Source organism: Girardinichthys multiradiatus, chromosome 3 (genome assembly GCF_021462225.1).
Source record: "Girardinichthys multiradiatus isolate DD_20200921_A chromosome 3, DD_fGirMul_XY1, whole genome shotgun sequence".
NCBI lineage: Eukaryota > Metazoa > Chordata > Actinopteri > Cyprinodontiformes > Goodeidae > Girardinichthys > Girardinichthys multiradiatus.
Window position 1 is genome coordinate 15,541,042 of NC_061796.1, and position 21,094 is coordinate 15,562,135.

General features: G+C 39.3%; 1 protein-coding gene across 1 annotated transcript in view; it reads right to left on the bottom strand.

Annotated features, from left to right (window-relative positions):
• LOC124865154 (myelin basic protein-like) overlaps positions 1 to 21,094 on the bottom strand; it is a 97,231-nt gene that overhangs the window by 385 nt on the left and 75,752 nt on the right. The gene's annotated exons all lie outside the window — the stretch shown is intronic.

Genomic DNA, 21,094 nt, shown 5'->3' on the forward strand with positions numbered 1-21,094 from the left:
AGGACTGGGCCCTTCCTGCTGCAGTGGACACCAGCAAAGCTAATATTTAACCTTTCTGGCAGAAAAGAAGCTCAACTTCTGAGCTGGAAACATGAGCGTTAAGACATGCAGCTATGTTGCCTTGCCAACATATTCACAACTCTTTGACATTTACACATGTTACAGCCACACAGTTCCGTGTATTTTTGGGGTAATGTATGTGCTGCAAATACACAAAGTAGTACATAATTGTAAAGTAAAAGGAAAACGGTACACAGTTTTCACAGTTCTCAATCTCAAATGTGTGGCATGCATTTGTATCCACCCCCCTGTACTGTGCAAGGGGGTAAATGACCACCAAACAGAGGTAACCCATAGTAACCCTGGGAGCTGCAGAGATCCACAGCTCAGGTGGGAGAATCTGCTATTAGCAACACTATTAGTATTGCACTACACAAGTCAGGCCTTTACTGAAGAATGGTTAGAAAAATGTCACAAAAAGTGTCATTTATAATTTACCACATAACATGCAGGGTATACAAATGTGGAGGAAAGAACCTTGGTCAGAAGACACCAAAATTGAAATTTTTGGTCAGCATGTAAAAAACTGGAGAAGAACTAACATTGCACATCTACCTGAACACACCAGCCACAGTGAAACATGGTCATGGCAGCATCAATCTGTGGAGACACTTTTTATTTTAGCAAGGAGGTGGATGGAGCTAAATACAGTTCAATCCTGGAAGAAAACCTGTTACAAAGGAGTGAGGACTGGGGTTTATGGTCACCTTCCAGCAGGACAATGCTAACGATACAGCTTGAGCTACAATGGAGTGATTTAGATCCAAGCATATTCATGTGTTAGAATGGCCCAGTCAACATCCAGACCTAGGACGACTGTCAATCCAAACTGAGCTATTTTACAAAGAGGAATGTGAAAAAGTTTTAGCCTGTAGACTCACCAGCTGGTAGGGACATACTGCTAAAGACTTTTACCTATAATTGCAGCAAAAGGTATTGACTCATTGGGCTGCATGCCACGCTTTTCCAGATATTTATTTGTAAATTAAAAAGGATAATTGTACATCATGGTAAATTTGTTTCCTCCAATTAAAAAAAAAAGCATATCAGGTGGTTTCTGTAGCACTTAAAAAGAAACACAGTCATTCCCTATATGTCTTCTTCGACAACTATAGATCAAATCGAGGCCAGCTCCCACAGCAGAGGACATCCAGTGCATCCCCTCCCTACTCCAACCCCCGAGACAATGTACACAGTGTACTGACAAGATATGGTGTAGCACTACACAGGAAAATCTGCATGCTAACACTGTCTGAAACAGTGGTCTATTGTAGGAGCTGCATAGTTATTACAGAGAAACAAAGGGGCCAGTGTCACTAAAATAACTCCTATAAGTATGGATTTTCAGCCCGATGCACGGTGACACTTATCTGATTTGGGAGCAGAGAGCTCAGAGACTGCTGTCTGCGAGCTAAGCAAGGCATTAGTTCTGCTGTGTAGAGATTGCACTAGGATATTAGCTCATTTACATAGAAGAACTTCTAAAACTATGTGTCAAATGAACTCTAATCCTTGTTTCCCATCTGGAAGAAAAAAACAGATTCGGGTTATTAAGAAGGAGACAGAAATTTGGTATTAGAGAGATGCCCTGAGACGACTTTATGTGAAGTTTTACTAAAATTATGCTTCGTTAGTGAGAGACAGTTTACAGAAAAAGTTCAAGGTGGTGTCTTTTAACTTGTTTGTTAGGAGAAAATGAGGAATGATGATCCAGTGCAGCTTTTTATCTGAATATTGTTGCTTTGTAGCAGTTAAAAGTAAATCAGCATCAAACCTCACATTTAAACACCACAATGTTTTTTCTCAAAGTGAAGCCTGTGTAACAAAGTGCTATCCACTTTCTGTCAGCATGTGACTTCATGTGGTGAATTTAAAGGTGAGAACTTTAAGCTTAGCACCATGTATTTGAGTTTATCACTCTTATTTTGAATTAAAAAAGGAGGCAGGTCTTGACCTTGACGCAGGCGATAAAGACCACTCGTCAGGTTGGGTGAAAACACTGAGCTACAAAAGCACTGAAGATGTTTCCAACACTTTTAAACTGTTTGTGTGGGGCATTTTGGATGCTCTCTAAAAACAAAGAAACGCTGACACAATCACAAGACTAACCGTTAGCTGCTAAGAACACTGAAGGTGGTATCGATTTTATAGGTTCCCCTTCAGTGCTCAACTGGAGACTATTACACAGTTTTCAGTGAGTCTGGACTCCGTTTGATCATCTCTAGATGAAAATCTGAAACACTCTGCCGGGTTTAACTTGACCTGGATGATTTTATACTGAACAGTGATTCTTTAAAACATCAAAACCTTTATTATATTTGTGGAAACACAAAAATCTACATAGCACAACACTTTTTTTGCATTAGAGCCACCCTTGAAGCATAAGTACCACACTATGTTGGTCAGTCAGACCTTGACAGGAATGTTTATAATTGTGAAGACTTTATGTGTGAGCGTTGCTGCCTACCAGATGCGTTGCTAAAATCCCAGCTGGTTTCTTTTTCTTAAGCCCAAAATCCTGTACTGTTTCGTCTGCTTAACTGAATGTTTTGTTTCACCGTAAATTAAAATCAAACAATCATTAGGAGGTATCTTTCACAGCTGTATGGAAGGCTAAAATCAGAGATCTAGGACAGTACTAGTACACGATAGTCAAAAACCAAAGGTTTTTCATGTTATTATTTATGTTATTCAGATTCACTCAATCAGCACATTTTCCTTCTCAGTGATTATTTTTTAACAAAAAGCTGACGGCAAAGAGACAGATAATTGCCAGTTCAAGCTTGAAAAGCCAACACATAAAATCAATGATTTTCTATAAAGGTGTTGTTTTATGATTCGGGCTAAATATCTGACCACTCTTCCTACCACAAATGGTAAAGCTAATTTAAAGTGATTGTTTCTGTGGTACAGACTCTACGTTTAAACATAGCCCATCGTTTTTCAATAAGGTGGAGGTCAGGGCCGTTCTAAAACCAGCTCTGATGTGTGTTTGAGATCATTATCTTGTTGGAACAACCAGCTGTGTCCATGTTTCAACCACCTTAATGTTGATTGAAACATCTTTGTCTTGTCTGACCAGAAAATGTTCTTCATAAGGCTTTTGCCTTGTCCACGTGGGCAACTGCACATCTCACCCAAGCTTACACACTATCCTACTTTAGACCTCCATGCAAAATGAAAATCAATCTATCGATGAAACCTGGGCAATTCTTCCCTGAAATGTTCTCTAAGGAGATGATGCACCTCATCACTGAGTCACTAGCGACTAATTCATGCAAAAACAGGAACAAAAGCTCAACAACCCACTATTGTCTACCTATCCCTCCCAGGAGTTTGTTAGCAGCCAGTATTACCTGCCAATCGATGGAGGGAAAGCTGGCTAGTGATTTCAAAGAGGCTCATTAAATAAACTTATTGTTTGCTGTGTTGTAGGCAGTGACATTTCCTCTGGGATGTCTGCAGAACCAGCCAGCTGCAATTAGGTGCACCTCTCTGAAAACGTGAAGGGTTTGTTGTTGTTCCTTTTTCTCCCCATGAGGGAGGAATCAGAAGAACGTTGGAGAAGATCAGTCCTTGTACCGGTGTGTTTGAACCAAATATACATTTTTTCCTGGCTCAATCTGTTTACATCGCACAACTGCATATAAAACCTTATCGTCATCTTCACGAAAATGTAATTAGTCAGCTGAAATTATTGACTTGCAGTTAATATTCCAAAATCTAATGTCACTCATAACTTCTTGTTAGAGGCAATAAAGAGGTTCTATTACCAGGCTGTTCTCACAGTGGCTCTTATTTTACCCTAAGGACCGGAATAAATAAGAGAGCTCTTGTTTTTCTACCCTTCAGTGACCTGCCCATGAGACCTCTTAAATTTCCATCATTCATCATCTGTTGCTCTTCTGTCAGCGCAGTGCTGCTGTCATCCACTTCTAGAATACCAATAAAACACAAATTGAAGAATGAGAAACATCCTGACAGAATAACACCCTCTGTGTCATAATGTTTCTGCATAAGACTAAGCAGGTGAGTGCTGATCGTGTTTGGTCACAAAACAAATTTTGTGTTTTATGAGGGTGTAACTGATTAAAGGTGCACTGCCATCATAGCCTTGGCATCCAAAGCCCAAACAAGTAATATTAAATGAGTCAGAATCACTGCCTCAGTAATGGCTGAGCAATGAGCTGAGCATTTAGATAACAAAATCTCTTGACAAACCACAAAATGCTGACCAATGATGGAAGAAAGCGGTTTAAAAAGTGACAAATATTGTTATTAAAGTGCTTGGATGTATTATTTCATGGAATGCCATCTAGGATTTTTCACATTTTTCTCCACATTCTGTCATGTTGCTTCTCAAACCTTGAATGTATTATGCTGGGATGTCTTTTGTGTCCCCAATAATGCTTGTGGCACTATAGCACTAAATCCCAAATTTGTAGAGTTCTCGACTAATAGCTCTCCTGCTGACAGATTCTCCCACCTGAGCTGTGGATCTCTGCAGCTCCTCCAGAGTTACCATGGGTCTTCTTGGCTTCTTCTTTAATTAATGCTTTCTCTGCACTGCCTCTTAGTTTAGTTTAGTTGGATGGCTCTGTCTCAGCTGTGCAGTGCTCTTCCCACATTCAGAGGATGGACTGAATAGTGCTCCATGAGAAGTTAAAAGCTCTAAATGTTGTTTTATAATCTACCCTTTTAAACATCTCCAGACCTTTTAGTTGCCTACTGATCTGCATATCGGTATATAAATGTGTACACCTTTGTTAATTAGGCTGAAGAAATGTGGCTCTAGAGTAAAGGCGCATTGAGTGGTCGGTATGGCTAGGAATTTGTTTTACGAGTTCAATCCGTTTCTTGGTTTTAATGATGCTGTTTGTTCTCTAATGAACCTCTGAGGCCTTCACAGAACACTTGGTTTTATACTCGGATTAAATTACACACAGATGGGCTCTGTTTACTAACTTCTGAAGGCAATTGGTTGCAATAGATTTTATTTTGTAGGATTAGCAAAAAGGCTGCAGAATACAAATGCAAGCCACAGTTTTCAGACTTTCATTTAAAAAAAAAAAAAACCATTTGATTTTGAATACAATTCATTTCTAACTTGAACATGCGTTCAATGCCTACATCAAATCAAACTGCAATATTTGTCTTCATCTGACAGTGTTAACTGTTACTTTGATATTATTCCTACAGTACAAAGAAAACGTCCATTCTGTAAGATTGTTAAATGGCTTAAGCTGATTGGGTAAACGAAGTAGTTAAAGCAGTTGATTTACAAAACCTCCTAACTATGTGAATTTAACAGAATGTATAAGGGAAACGTTGCTATGACAACTTGTCCATAGAAATGAAAGTATATTTCATAATAGCTTTTAATTCCCCATAATTACCTTTGGAGAACAGGATGTTCTTGACTAGATTGACTAGATTCTTAAAGGTGTTCTTCCCAGATGACTGTGTGGATGTCTCTACACACAACTACCTTTGCCCATAAATAAGTTATCACATTGTATTTTTTCAAAATTGTATTTGGATGCAAATATCTTATAGGACTTCCAACAAGAAACACCAATGATAGCTAGAATGCATTTAAAACCTTTCAACAGAGATGCACCGATTAGGCTTTAACTGGCCAATATGATTTCTGGTCATTACCAAGTTCTTACCTCCCATTGTGGATTTTCTTTTTAAAAACAATAAACACATACAAACTGATTTGTTTTAGTACAAATATAAAACATGACAAAGATTGGGCCTATAAATCCAAAACCAAATCTGTGGCAAGAAAATGAATGTTCAGACATGTACACAATCTGACTGAGCTTGAATTGTTCAAAGAAAATTTAGCAAAAGTGTTCGCTAGATGTGAAAGCTGGTAGGCACATACCCAAAAACATCTGCGCCAATAATTGCAGTACAAGGTGGTTCCACAAAGAATTTGCCCTTTTCACAAAACACTTCAAGGTGGGATTAGGGGCACTTGATGGCCTTCCATGTGTTTGCAGGTTGGGGGAGTGATGTAGGTTGTCCCACCAGCCAGCAGCAGCCTTTACTAGCATAAACAAGACTCAAATGTCCTTTCTGATGACAGGATTAAGAATATGAGATATGAAATTTCAGTTTCAAGCATTTGCTCAACCAATGACAGGATTGCTACATTGAGTTCGTCCGCCATTATTGCGTTGAAAAGAACGGTAGGGAGAGACTCACGACACAGATTTTATGAGTGGTGCACATGTTTTTAGTAACCTGCAGGATATCACCACTGGTGATTTATGAATGGTCAGAAGGATCTCAGAGACAGCTCATCTTTGCTAGTTTATAACAAAAATGTTTTGTTGAAGAGGCTACTGACTCAGAGGAGCTAAACACATGACACACTTTCCATAGTTATATAGGTCAAATGTTGAAAACCATACGTCCTTTTTCTTCCACTTTACAATCATGCACTACATTCTGTGGGTCTATCGTATAAAATCTCAACAAAATGCATTGATGTTTGACAGGTGACAAGATGTGAAAAGTTTATAAAACAAGGCACTTCAGCATAATTTCCAACTCAGGTTGTTACTTCAGACAACTTCCAACTAATAGGATGTTTATGATATCGTGGAATCTGACTGTATCATGTTACAATTCAATACTAATGACTGTATTTCATTTGTATTAGATTGAGTCGCATTTGTACTAAATTGGAATCAATCTGAACTCACTGGGATTGTAGGCCGATTGATATGCATCGACTAAAGTAGTTTGGTTCTTTTGGTAGATAGGTTTTGTTTATGTCATCAAATATATCTTCTATATTGACAAGTAGTTGCTTTGTTTGTACTTGGTCTCACTGTCATGGCTTCATACTGGGATGGAGTTGGTGTAGATTCCACACAAAGTCACGTCTAAGTGACCTTTTGGCTCTGAAGTAGCAGCTCCGCTTAAGTGAAAGTCAGTTCTTATGGTTGCTGAAGCAAGACTCAGCCTCAGGATATTAATATCATCAGTCACAGACTTGTTTCACCCACACTTCAGATCCTCTCTTTAGTATAAAGCAGCTGCCTTGATTAAAATGGGACTCAGTCAGCTGCTAACTGAACTTAATAAAAACCTGACATATTTCATTAATTGCTACTGTCTTCCTAGTTCGGAGCGACGCTAGAAGTTGATGTCACTCAACGCAATGTTATGTCCTTCAGTCAAACATCACATAACGTCAAGAGAATCGTTCTTAGGTTCGGTTTTATGCTAATCCCCCTACCCCCCCTCCAGTAATATGACTCAGTCTAAGTACAGAGGTCTCCAAAAAGAAGAAAACAGAAATAGAAGGAGAACCTGAAAACAAGACTAATGGTAAATTATTTAGCAGAGCTATGCATAGCATAGCAGAGACAAGCAGGAGTCCCCTAAGAGTTTGCTTGACCCAACGTGTAGGCTTCTGTATGAAAATTGGATTTATTCATGAAAACCCAAGATAAAGGTTTCCTCCAGGGCTTTTTCCTCACTGGCAGAGCAGAGAGGTCTTTCACCAAGCCAGAAAGGTCAGACGTTGATGCAGACACCCTAGAGAAACATCTAATTATATATAATATCTAATTGCGTACAATATATAATCCTTGATCTTTTTTTACATTTCGTAACGTTACAGCCACAAACGTAAATGCATTTTATTTTATGTGGAAGGAAGAAGTAGTGAAACAGGGCTTTCTAAATACTTTCTAAAAACTTAACAAGTGTGGCTTGTAAATGTATCTAGCCCCCTTTACTCTGATTTAACCCAGTGCTGTGTTCGTTTTAGATCAGATGTAACGAGCTGAACACCTCATCTCCCATAAGGTTTCACTTTAGTCTTGTTAGTCCACAGAATGTGTGTTTCTCATCTGCAGTTGAATGTTGTGCTCCTTTTAGTGATCTTTTAGCCTATTTCATGTTGTCAGGTTCTGTTAAAGCAATTTCCTGATGGTTTGGCAGTAACTAGCCCTAGACGTGGCTTGTTAAAGAAAACCTGTTATTTAATATATAGTTAGTTCATTATTTAACATTAAAGACAATTATATTTCCACTTTTTGATTTTCTGAGTCGTTTTATCAAATAAAATCTTATTAACATACATTGGAATTTTGTAGATTTTGCCAGATGCTGTGTATTTTTCATTAGTTGCCTACATTTATGAGCTTCAGGAGAAAAAGTTCAGGTTGTTTCATCCTCTTGATGAACTCACCATTATGTTTGCAGCTGGCCAAAATACAGGATAGAACTTGCACAAGCTATCACAAAGTAAAGACACAGGAAAAATCAGCAAGTAGAAGGAAGGAGGTATGCAAAAAGTGGGATTCAATCCGTTCATTTTTCCTCCTCTTTCTACATGTGAAGCCAAGCATCTGGAACAACAACAAGGACTGTGATGAGACAGAGGCGCGGGAAGCAGTCCTATGAAAAAACATCCATCGGTATGTGGCTCGATACCAAGCCTCCCACCTGAGGGCAATAATCCCGCTGCCACTGCATTCATGCTGGATCTGAAGCACCCACAAGCTCTGAGTGAAAAAAGACGCTCTCTGTCTCCGACACCCCGACTGGCATTCAGGATGTTTGTCCTCCAGAGATTTTACAAGAAGAGATAAGGGTTACAGCAGAAGCTGCGTCCAGCCACTGAAGCCTTCACCGTGAACTGTGAACTTTACTGCATGAGGTGAGTCTAAATGTTTAGAAAACAGGTCAATTCTGAGCAAAGCATGCAGAACTTCAATAAAAGAACTGTGATTGTGTGTTTTACTGGGTGTGTTGCATGATTCATGATACAACCAGCTGTGTCAAAACTGTAGCACTTCTTCAAGCGACAGCAGATCGAGAGTATAATGAAACCCCAGGCCTGCAATCACACAGAGCCCCTGAAATAAATTTGTTGCTGTACAAGCAGCAGTAACTTCTACACTGAATTTACTTTTTACACCTTTCTCCATTTATCCACGAAGTTTAATTTGGCATGAAGAGTTTTTCTCTTAACTTCTAAAGGTAACAACCAAGCACCCATTTTTAGACAGTGTGCTGTGTGTAGGCAACATTGTTGAGGATTTATTTTATTATTTATACTAAACAGCTACAGTGTTCTCAGTCAATCAAAAATGTTAATAAACCTCTCACCTGAACATTTAATATGGATAACAGTTTTATAGGATCCATGCACAATTATGGGGTAGCTATTAGTGAGCAGAAACTTTATGCAACTAAAAATATCTGGTAAAGTAAAAATAAAAATAAAACTTTAAAATATACAAAAAACTGAAAAATACCAATTGTTTCTTGATGTTTAGCTTTTTGTAAAGCAGCAACCGCAGCCTCCAAGACATTTCAGAAAGGTGGACTAATAGTGTTTAGGTCAGGTGAGGAATGGGACAATGTCCTTTTTCCGCTTTTTATTTTATTACCGACTAGCCATGCAGTGGAGTACTTTGATGCACACGATGGAGTCCTGTATAAAAATCATGTTCTTCTTGAAAGAGGCAGACTTTCTCCCAGACTACTGATTGAAGAAAGAACAACCTTTTAAAAACTGGCAGGTTTGGGGGTTGATTAAGTCCATTTTCAAGCCAAAAAGGTCCAGATAGTTAATCTCTAATAATACCAGTCCATACCAAAACCCCAACTCCACCTTGCTGTCATCTCAGCTGAAATGAAGCTCTTTTCTCGCTTCTGATCCTTCGGGACTCATCAGTCCATAAAACCATCAGACATTCTTTGACCCAGTCTTGATGTTTCTCCTTATGTGTGAGGTGGCCGAGTTCAGACCTTCCGTACATTGGCACTAAACACCTTCTGGTCACCGAACATAGGCTGCAGTTCTGGAATATATCTGCACTGAAGGAGAAGGGGTTCCTGGTAGCTTATTAGCTTTTTCCTTTTAACATTTTTCTTTTGAATGTGGTTTAAATGTAATTTACTATTTATAACAGAACATTTAATGGTTCCATTATCACGCTTCCAGAGTGCTGCATCCTTCAGAGAGAGAGAGAGAGGTTCTTTTTTGTCTTTTTTGCCTTGGGAACAGATGCTGCCTGATAATTATGCACTCCTTGATTTAAAATATTGATCTCTTCAAGCCACACCCACCCCGATTACACAAACACACATCACCCGATGTGCTTCAATCCTCAAAGCCTTCAAGATTATACAGCTAGGCTTAAAAATGAGGATATGGTCAAAATGCTCACCTGCCATATAATTGTGTACAAAACAGTCAGACAAACAAATCCCAGATGGGCAGACAGCAAACACAAACATTAGAAGAAGAGTTTTCCTTCAGATATTCCTGTCACATGTGAGTCATTTCAAAAAGCAGGTGTGAGGTATAGGTGTGAGGTATAGGTGTGAGGTATAGGTGTGAGATAGGGTTAAAAACTGTTAAAACCGGTGTTGGCAGGTCAGAGCTATTACAAACCGGAGATCGAAAATCATCCAGAAAAGTAAGTGTAGGTTAGTGCATCTCTATGCTGTGGTGATATTATTGCATTCCCAACATGTTCTGTTGGATTTATCACTTCGACTTCTGTTAAGGAACCTGTTTCACGATTTACCTTTAATGATTGATGCGATGTAAATTTGATTTAAAGTTCTCACAAATGCACTTTATATGTTTGAAAGGAAAGGGTAATCAGAAGGGCTGACATAAAGCCAGAAAAAGCCTGATTGAGTTCATGTCATCAGTGTAATGCGCAGAGAGGTTTCCCAACCCAGGGAGACATAAGCACACATTTCGACATGACTAATGTCCCAGATCAGAGAGCCAGTTGGACAGTTGCATCAAAGATTTCAGCTGAGAGATGAAATTCTGACTTTTTTCAAAATGAACTGCAGGACAAGAAATAGGTGGTCCGGATATTCACACCACTACTGCGTCTCAAACATTCTGCTGAATCAAGAAGACAACACAATATTAGTTAAACAAGAAATTGTGATATTATGGTAGAATATTGCAAATTACCCAGTACCCTCTATGTTTTCCATAATAATGATGACACCACTGTTCTTTATGATTGGCAACCTGTGGTTCACTAAAATCTAGATCAGGTCTGGGCATGTAAGACAGTGACCGTCCAATCAGCTGGACAAATATATTACTGGAAAGCAGAGTAGGAATGCCTGACACTGGAAATATAAAAGTCTACTAAATGTTGCAACCAAACAGTGTTTTGCAAACGTGATATTGTGTAGAATAAAACTGTGATGGTAACTGCGATTGGGTATTTTGTGCATCTCTAGTTTGTATAAAATACAGTTAATTTATCTGGTAATTGGGATCAATCACCCTGATGATGAAGGTCAAGGATAATTTATGTCCATGTTTCAGAACATGTTCTGTTGCCGCCTTAAATCTGACCTGAAGGTTACACATCAAGAGGATTTCTTACATCGCAAATAGTTTGCAACCTGAAGCAGAGCACTTCGGTAAAATGGGAGAGTTCTGCTTCAACTAACACAACAAGCATTTCCATTTATTGGTTTCAACGAACAACCAGGTATCTTACTTATCTAAAAAAAACTGAATGTTTTGCTTGGGTAAGTAAGGACTCTTTTCAATCTTTTTCTTAAATGCATGCCAGTTTATTTAAATGTGGAAAAACTCCGTCATCACAGAAAGACATGCTTTCTTTTCAAAGATAATGTAAAGGTTTGGAATGAGCAGGTTTGGCTCAGTCATCTGGTTTCAAAATATAGTCTGCCCACACCAACAGCATGAAGGAAGAACTATGCAGGTACTAGCTGAACTGCAGCTTTCCTGTCAGCCTCTTTTCAAAGAGTTGAGTAACTGAAATTGCATGAAATTAAATTTAAAATACATGTACAAAACTGTGATAGACGAGTAGCTATTCATTAAACTCATGTGTCACTTTGAATTGATCAGAAAGAATAGGCTTTAGTGTTTCTCACTTTAAATAAAATATGCGCTGACTGTTCCTTGAAATCAATAGTGAATCAACGGAAAAAGCCCAGCTGAAAGATAAATGATTCAACTCAGTTGCCCTTGATTCTAAGATTAATGCAAGAAGAAATTAATTAAAGACTTACATTTTCACATCATCAATGATAAATTATTAGTTTTAAAGAAACTAAACAGAAATCCTTCAGGGCTACTTTAGGATGTTGAAGAAAATTGGGTTCTAACAGATAAATCAAATATTTCAAGTACTTGACGTCTTACCAAACAGCGTCTGTCTATCTGTAACCAGAATTTACAACAGGAGTGTAAAACATTAACGGAAAGGGGCATGCCTGCATTTTGCATTGTGTCTAAAATTATAAGCTGGGAACATCAACGGATGTACATGCAGTTACCTACCAAAGTATTCAAACCACATGAACTGTTGCTTACTTTGTTGCGTTAGAACCACACACATGGATTTTATGTGACAAACCAAACACAAAGTAAGGCTGTGGAGTAATAGTAAAAAAGATGATGCAAAGTTTTCAAAGTATTCACAAGTAAAAACGTTTGGCATGCATTTGTTTTTTGCCCCAATGATTCTTTATTTTGCAAAATCACCTTTTTTTTTATAAAAGTGACAGCTGTAAGTGTTTTGGATGCATTTTTAATAGCTTTGCACATTTGGAGACTGAGATTTTGCACAATTGTATTAGCAAAGCTAAAGTAAAGCTAACGCTTTAATATTCACCCTTTCTTTGCCTCAGATGATCCTGGACAACAGGAAGCAGAGAAAGTGAGCGCATCTCAACAGACTAGTTCAACCCTCTCTTCTAAATGCTGCAAAGTACCAAAGTAATTTTAAGGAGCAGCAAATAAAAAATGTGTCTACTGTAAAAATTGATTGGCTCTGTAGGATTATCTTTTACTTTAGTAAATGTGAGGATTTTATTTCATGATGGAGACAGCAGATAAAAAGTTGAATATTACAAAGAAAACTAAACAAAGCTGCCAAAAACAAATATGAAGTCTGAACATTGAAAAAGGACTGGCTGCTTCACTTTCAGCTCTTATTTGTAAGGTTACGCATTTTTGCACTTGAATGTTTAAACGTCCTATTTCCAAAAGGCTTTCAGGAGCCACTTTTGGATGGTTTGTTACTTATTTGTTAAGTTTAAATCCATGATAATATTAAAGACATTGTTCTTTAAACATGTTTCAGCATCGTCATATTTCGTCAGAAATATTTAGCAGTGACTTGGTTACTGCAGAAAGAACAGAGAAATGTCATATATATATATATATATATATATATATATATATATATAAATATATATACACACACATTCATAGTGTGATAGAAATGATGCATATACACTTTGATTCATCTGGTAATGTATTATATTTAGTTTAATTTCTCTTTTTTAAATAATGTCAAAGGGAAAGCTAAATAAAGTCAATTTAGAAACCAAAAGTTAATTGTAGATCTGTGTATTGCAAATATAACTTTACCTCTGATTCTTTCTGAAATAAACATATAAGTATAAACAGTTATGCAAAGAAATGCATTTCTCTGTGTCCTCTAAGACAGTCAGCTAAATTTACATATACTTTAGTCGACTAAAACAAGACTAAAATATCTAGATGACTAAAATGCAACTAAACCTAAATTAGAATTTAGTCAAAAGGCTATGACTAATCCCCACACCATGATGCTGCCACCACTTTGCTTCATCCTGTGAAAGGCATTTTTTCAGTTGATATGTTATTTTTCCAAGCACTCAGCATTTTGCATGTAGGCCAGACAGAAAGCTAGATTTGGACCAGAACACCTTCTTCCACCTGTTTGCTGAGCCCCGTTCATGGAATGTGCAAACTACTAACTATATTTTCTATAGCTTTGTTTTTGGCGGCTTTGCCATAAAGGTGTGTATAAGCAATTATCCATCTGAGCCATGGGAGGAGCTGCTATTTCACAATTATGCATTACTGTGTGTTATTCTACCCCATAAAATCCCAATAAAATACGCTGACATTTGTGGCTGTAATGTGACAGAATGTGAAATATTTTAGGAGTATGAATACTCAAAGCACTGTATAATGTGTGTATTTTCACAGATTCTTAATTTTCAAGTTGTTCTGTTTTCATATGAGAAGAAAAATTCTCTAAGACATCTTGTCTAACATATGGGATGTATCAGCTATGTAAGTGCTTCTGTACTTTCTTGGTTACTCACTATCCCCTCCCCTTGGACACTGCTAACACACACACGCACACAGTGATTGTCCAGCCAGATTCAAATTCAGATGACGTGCTCTGCTGAACTTAGGGCCGCACTGAGGCACAATTTCTTCCAATGTGACACACAAGCATACTTTTGCAGCATGCACATGGAGAGGGCAGGGGCTGCATGCAAAAGGATAATGAACGTGCCTGTACAAAAACCAATGCATATGGAGGATCAGCAGTACAAAGCTGTCCCATTTTTCAGTTCATTCATTCGTCTCTGAGACAAGCCTGAAAGAAAAACGAAAGACAAGTGATCACAGAGGGAGAAAGGAAGATGAGAGAGGGGACAAAAAAAACAAACAAAAATGAGGATCTGAACAATGGTGTCAAACGAAAGAACACTGCTCTAGTGATGGATGCTTCCCTTTAACAATCAGAGCTTTTGATGGGGGAGGGAGATGCTTCATGTTGGCAGTGACAGGGCTAGTACCGGCTCGAGTCAGTCTCTGCCACTGAGACAAATAACTGAGCCACTACACTTCTATATACATAACTAAACTTATACAGCTCCCCATCCTGGGTTGTACACAGTGGCCAGGGTTTAATCTCATTCATAAAATATATTTGAAATAGAGATGCACTGATCAATCGGCTGATGAAGCAGGCTGGAATTGGCCCTGACCAGTGGTCGGCAGTCGGACAGTAAAAAATCGAATCTATTTTCTAATCAGTGAACGCGCTCTAACTGCGTGCTAACATCTTGCACTGAAAGCATTGTTACCTGGTATCAAAGTTGATACCGAGGGAGGGGGATCCAAAAATTTAGCTTTTTTTATTTTTAGCATCGGTGATGTGTTGAATTATGAATTCATAGCCCATAGCGCAAAAAGGTATAAGAAACCTTTAGAAATTAACTGCCACCTTTAAACTGACTGAGACTTCAGCAAATAACAGGAAGCGGAACGCATCACAGCATGGTTGGTCTGTTTTCTGGTTAAGGTAAGGGTTCGTGGTAAGGCTGTATTTAGTGTGCAGTGAGTACACACACAGACTGATGTTTAATGCTACATACATGAATGGAAAAGCTAATGCAAATAGCAATGCTAACTAAGGATGAAAATGTTTACCAGATTCCTTGATTAGCATGATAAAATGAGAGTTGGCATTACAATTTTAAATTGAAATTTCCATTAAAACTGTAATCAATTACGGCACTAATGAAAAATAACTTTTAATAGCAGGCTTTGCAAAATGTTTTTTTTTCATTAAATGCAGATGAAAATGACATGACTAGTCTTCGTCCAGCAGCCTAGCAGCTAATGCTAAGTAAGTTCACAACTAGGCAGATGTTTGCTGTCCAAATGGTTTGTCTGTTTAAGTTGTTAACAGCTGTCAGATTTAATGCACTGCATATAAGAGGGTATTGTTAAACTCAGCTGGACGACCAAATACCTCCTGACTTTATGTCAGAAGCAGGTTGGCTAATGTCTTTTTTCTTTAACAAAATGGTCGATACATCATTCAAAGCTTTAGAATAACAACCTTAAGCATATCTACTAAGCTCTAATCTTCAGATAATATAGTTTAAATCGAGTGCTGAAACAATTAATTGTGATTAATCGATTCTTGAAATAATAGTAAACTAATTTTAAAAATTAATTAACGTTATCTGGAGTATATAGACTCTAAACCATGTCATTTGCCAAAAGAACAACCCACGCAGAGCAGTAATTAAGCCAAAACTGTACAAAAAAATATATACATTTGCATTTAAGATAAAAAACCTTCTTTGTCTGCAAATATGCTCTATCCCTCAAGTGACAATTTTAGCTTCACCTGGCTTAAATTCTGTAAAAAATCTCCTATTAAGCACCTTTTGCTATCCAATTTTTAATCGGTTAATTGAAATAGTCAACAGATTAATTGATTGGCAAAATAATTGTTAGTTGCAGCCCTATCTAAATCTAACTTATGTACCCTCTAATTTGTGCTTAAGTAGGTGTCACATTTGTAAATTTTGTTAATCTCACTAAAAACAATGGTTATACTGGGAGAACACGTAAGATTAATGCTCAGCAGATAAAAGTTAGATATTTTGGGTACATAAAAAACAGCAGTGGTTTTACTCTAAGTATTGACAAGTGTGTAAACATCTTTGGTGCAAGTCTGTCTTGTGGTAAACTTCTGTTTACTATAACTGTATTAAAAGAATGTATATGCTACATTTGCTAATTTAGAAATTATTAAATACTTTTTATATATATTTATCTTTGGACTACACTTTTTAAAAAGAAATCTCACTGAGACAGGTCTCATTTGTAGGAATAATGTTCTTAAAATTTATTGTGATGGAAAATTTATTAATACTGACTCCACTTCTGCATATTTCTAATACACCTTAACAAAACAAGGGCAATGATCATATTGACACATTTGCACATAATCATCATAATACAAACCATTGATACTGTTACAACACCGCTAATGCTAACAGCACTAACCTTGTGAATTGCTAATATAAGATGAAACTCTGTACTCATTTTGTGTTTGTTTCTTAAATATAAGTGTTATTCTGTTTGGCTGCAAAGCTGTGTTCTGCTGTGTGATGTTGCTTCAAGTCCTGATACACATATGTCCCATAATATTGGGAGACTTTACTGTAATAATAGATTTCTAGTCAAATAAAATACAAGAAAATAAGTAAGTGGAATAATTAAGTCAGATAATAAATACCCTATGGCTACAATTTGCGAGATGAAATACAAGTAAAAAAGTGCAAGTAAAAAAAAAAATGGCATCTCTTGTTTTAATGTTTAGCTGCAAAAGTCAGAAAAAAAACAAGACTAACAGGTTTAGCTTTTTCATATGAAGCTATGGTATTGTTGTGTTTGATTATTTCAAAACCCTCTAAAGAAAAGAAACTGTACATTGGTAGACATTTTTAACCACAGGAAACTTTGTCAGAGTTAAAAAAACAAAACAACGAACACAAGGAGAGTCAGAATAATTGCTGAAGAAAACAAAGAGAGCTGTAAAGGCACCAACAGCGGCATGTCAGTGAAAGAAAACCCGTCTTACAAAATTTAACTTCAACTCCATATGCTCAAAAGTTCACTGGGGCAAATTAGATTTCCAAAGACTAGCTTCTCAATCTGGTCTCATTATAGCTTGATCATTTTCACAGACTTCTCTACAGTATAAGTAATGACCAAGCGCAGAAGTGGATCAGCAGAGGAGCTCCGCCTGCTCCCCATCGGCCCGTGAAGAGAAGCCCTCTGACTAAACTAACGAGGCTGGGAGCAAATCAATACGATTTGCAGTGCCTTGTTCAACCCTTAATATTTCAACAGTAGCCAGTAGCTCCCAAATGCAATTACAGGGGAAGCATATTGAGCAATAAGTAATTATGGGCTCAGGCCAATTTCCACTCGTTTCACTGATAGAAACTGAAGTTTTTCTGGGCTGAACTCAGCTGATATGCAGGGGGGCACGGTCTTATTAAGTTATGTCTGTAACTACATCAGCTGATGGCTGCCTTTCATCAGCTGCTCTGATCTAAGTGTTGAATAAAGAAGAGAATTGCCTTACCTGTTTCGTGCCTGACTAAAAATACCCTCATGGTGAAAAGAAAGTACGCATATGTTAAGAGTGATTGTTTGACATATTCTGTACCCACCTAGGGATTTTAGGGTAAATTAAAATGCAATAAAATAACTTCTATTTTGTATCTTTGTTTAATAAATAATGACAATGTTGAATCTATGGTGTGTAGTTTTGAACAACTGTATTTAAATAGTTTTAGAAACTAGACATATGGTTTAAACTCCATTATGAAATTATGAATAAAGTTTACATTGAAATATTACAGTGTTGATCTGACAATCATGTGTCCTTATATCATTCAATTCAATTCAATTCAAAGATACTTTATTGATCCCCGAGGGGAAATTAGACTATGCAGACACTCTGCTTGCACTCATGAACATTTACTTACTTTAGCATGCCACATGCTCGGAGTGATAATTCACCATCTTATTTTATGTTTAATTTAGATAACAATCATTTGACCACTTGGAAGCACATATAGACTGTTTAAAGCCTTGAACTTTCATCCCCAGATGGTCAGTGTAGCAGTAGGACTACTGTTTCCATAAGGCTTAGAGATACGGAGATGTTTTGGCCGGTATATGTTCCAAGCCTTCAAGTAAACCTGTTCTGAATGACAGCAAATGGTGTACTGTGTCCTCATTAGTCAGGACATCATCACTTTAACTTTAGTAATTTACAGAACATAAAAAGGGGGTCACCCCATAAGTGATACTTCATGTATGTGCCAGGACTTGATGTTTCTCAATGGCGTTTTCTTTCTTTATGTTTAAACGCATGTAACACACATGTTGGCATACAAAATTGTCATGGCAGGAACTATAAAATGATCAAATATTTTAATTATAGGATATAAACACCTTCGACCATGTTACCAATGTTTTATACCACAATGACAAAGAAAATAACAGTACAGATGAGTTGGACACATTTACTTTGGACAATTTTACTACTGTTCCATTCGGGTAAAGTCTTCACTTCAGATTTAGCAGCTCTGTGACCAAATGTGAATGCAGGCATAAAGAGATATTAAATTATTATTCTCATTGATTTGATTGCACAGAAGTTTGATTTACTTGGAGTTACATTGTGTTGTTTAAGTGTTCCCTTTATTTGTTTGAGCAGTGTACAAATCAAACTGTCCACTTCGGAAGCAACACTGATTGACAATCAATTTCACATGCTGTTGTGCAAATGTAATAGACAACAGGGGGAAATCTTTGGCGATTAGCAAGACACACTCAATAAAGGAGTGGTTCTGCAGGTGGGGACCACAGACCACTTCTCAGTACCTATGCTTTCTGGCTGATGTTTTGGTCACTTTTGAATGTTGATGGTGCTTTCACACTCGTGGTGGCATGAAACGGACTCTACAACCCACACAAGTGGCTCAGGTAGTGCAGCTCATCCAGGATGGCACATCAATGCGAGCTGTGGCAAGAACCTTTGCTGTGTATGTCAGCGTAGTGTCCAGAGCCTAGAGGCGCTACCAGGAGACAGGCCAGTACACCAGGAGACATGGAGGAGGCCGTAGGAGGGCAACAACCCAGCAGCAGGACCGCTACCTCTGCCTTTGTGCAAGGAGGAACAGGAGGAGCACTGCCAGAGCCCTGCAAAATGACCTTCAGCAGGCCACAAATGTGCATGTGTCTGCACCAACGGTTAGAAACCGACTCCATGAGGATGGTATTAGGGCCCGACGTCCACAAATGGGGGTTGTGTTCACAGCCCAACACCGTGCAGGACGCTTGGCATTTGCCAGAGAACACCAGGATTGGGTGTCTTCAAGACACCCTCATGAGGACTATACGATCGAGGCACATGATGTCACCCAGTATGGCGGAGCCGGGGTCCCACCTTTGAGCCAGGCCTGGGATTGGGACCCGTCAGAGAGTGCCTGGTGGCTGGGTTGCTCCTCACGGGACGCGGCCAGGCCAAGCCCGAAGGAGAGATGCGAGGCCATCCCCCAGTGGGCCCACCACCTGCAGGAGGAACCGTGAGGGACCGGTGCAAAGAGGATTGGGCGGCAGACGAAGGTGGAGACCTCGGCGGCCCGATCCCTGGATGCTTAGGCTGGGGATGTGGAATGTCACCTCACTGGGGGGGAAGGAGCCTGAACTTGTCCGGGAGGTCAAAAGATATCAACTATAAATAGTCGGGCTCACCTCCACGCACAGCATGGGCTCTGGAACCCATGCCGATGCTGCTGCCCGTAGCTGTGGCCGTAAGGTGCAGCTACGGCAATTCCCGAACCCGGTGGTGGACACCGGCAGTAAGGGACGCTGTCAAGCTAAAGAAGGAGCAGGGGGGGCTCCAGGAGTATGGAATCGGGGGCCATCCGGTCTCTGTACAAGCGGAGTAGGAGTTTGGTCCGCATTGCTGGACCAGTGGATTTCGTCTCTTCTTTTTGTGGATGATGGGGTCCAGCTGACCCTCTCTAGCCAAGACCTAAAGCATGCGGTGAGGCGGTTCACAGCCAAGTGTGAAGCGGCTCGGATGAAGATCAGCTCCTCCAAGTCCAAGGCCATGATTCTCAACCGGAAAAGGGTGGCTTGTCCTCTTCAGGTTGGAGGGGAGTTCCTGCCTCAAGTGGAGGAGTTCAAGTAACTCGGGGTCTTGTTCACGAGCGAGGGAAGAATGGAGAAGGAGATTGACAGACGGATTGGTGTGGCTGCCGCAGTATTTGGGGACACTGTGCCGGTCCGTTGTGGTGAAGAGAGAGCTGAGCCGAAAAGCAAAGCTCTCGAGTTACCAGTCGGTCTACGTTCCTACCCTCACCTATGTCCATGAACTTTGGGTCATGACCGAAAGAACGATCCCAGATACAAGAGGCTGAAATGAGCTTCCTCCGTAGGGTTGCCGGGCACTCCCTTAGAGATAGGGTGAGGAACTTGGCCATCCGGGAGGAGCTCAAAGTAGAGCCACTGCTCATACACCTCGAAAGGAGCCAGTGGCTCGGGCATCTATATCGGATGCCTCCTGGACGTCTTCCTCGGGAGGTGTTCCAGGCACGTCCCACCGGGAGGAGGCCCAGGGGACGGCCCAGGACACGCTGGAGGGAGTATGTCTCTTGGCTGGCCTGGGAATGCCTTGGATTCCCCCCAGAGGAGCTGGAAGAGGTGTCTGGGGAGAGGGACTTCTGGTCGTCTCTGCTGAGTCTGCTGCCCACGCAAACTGGTCCCGGATAAAGCGGAAAACGATGAGAACGAGTACGAGTACACCAGCATTAGCAAATTCACCACTGGCGCCCTGTGCTCTTCTCAGATGAAAGCAGGTCCACA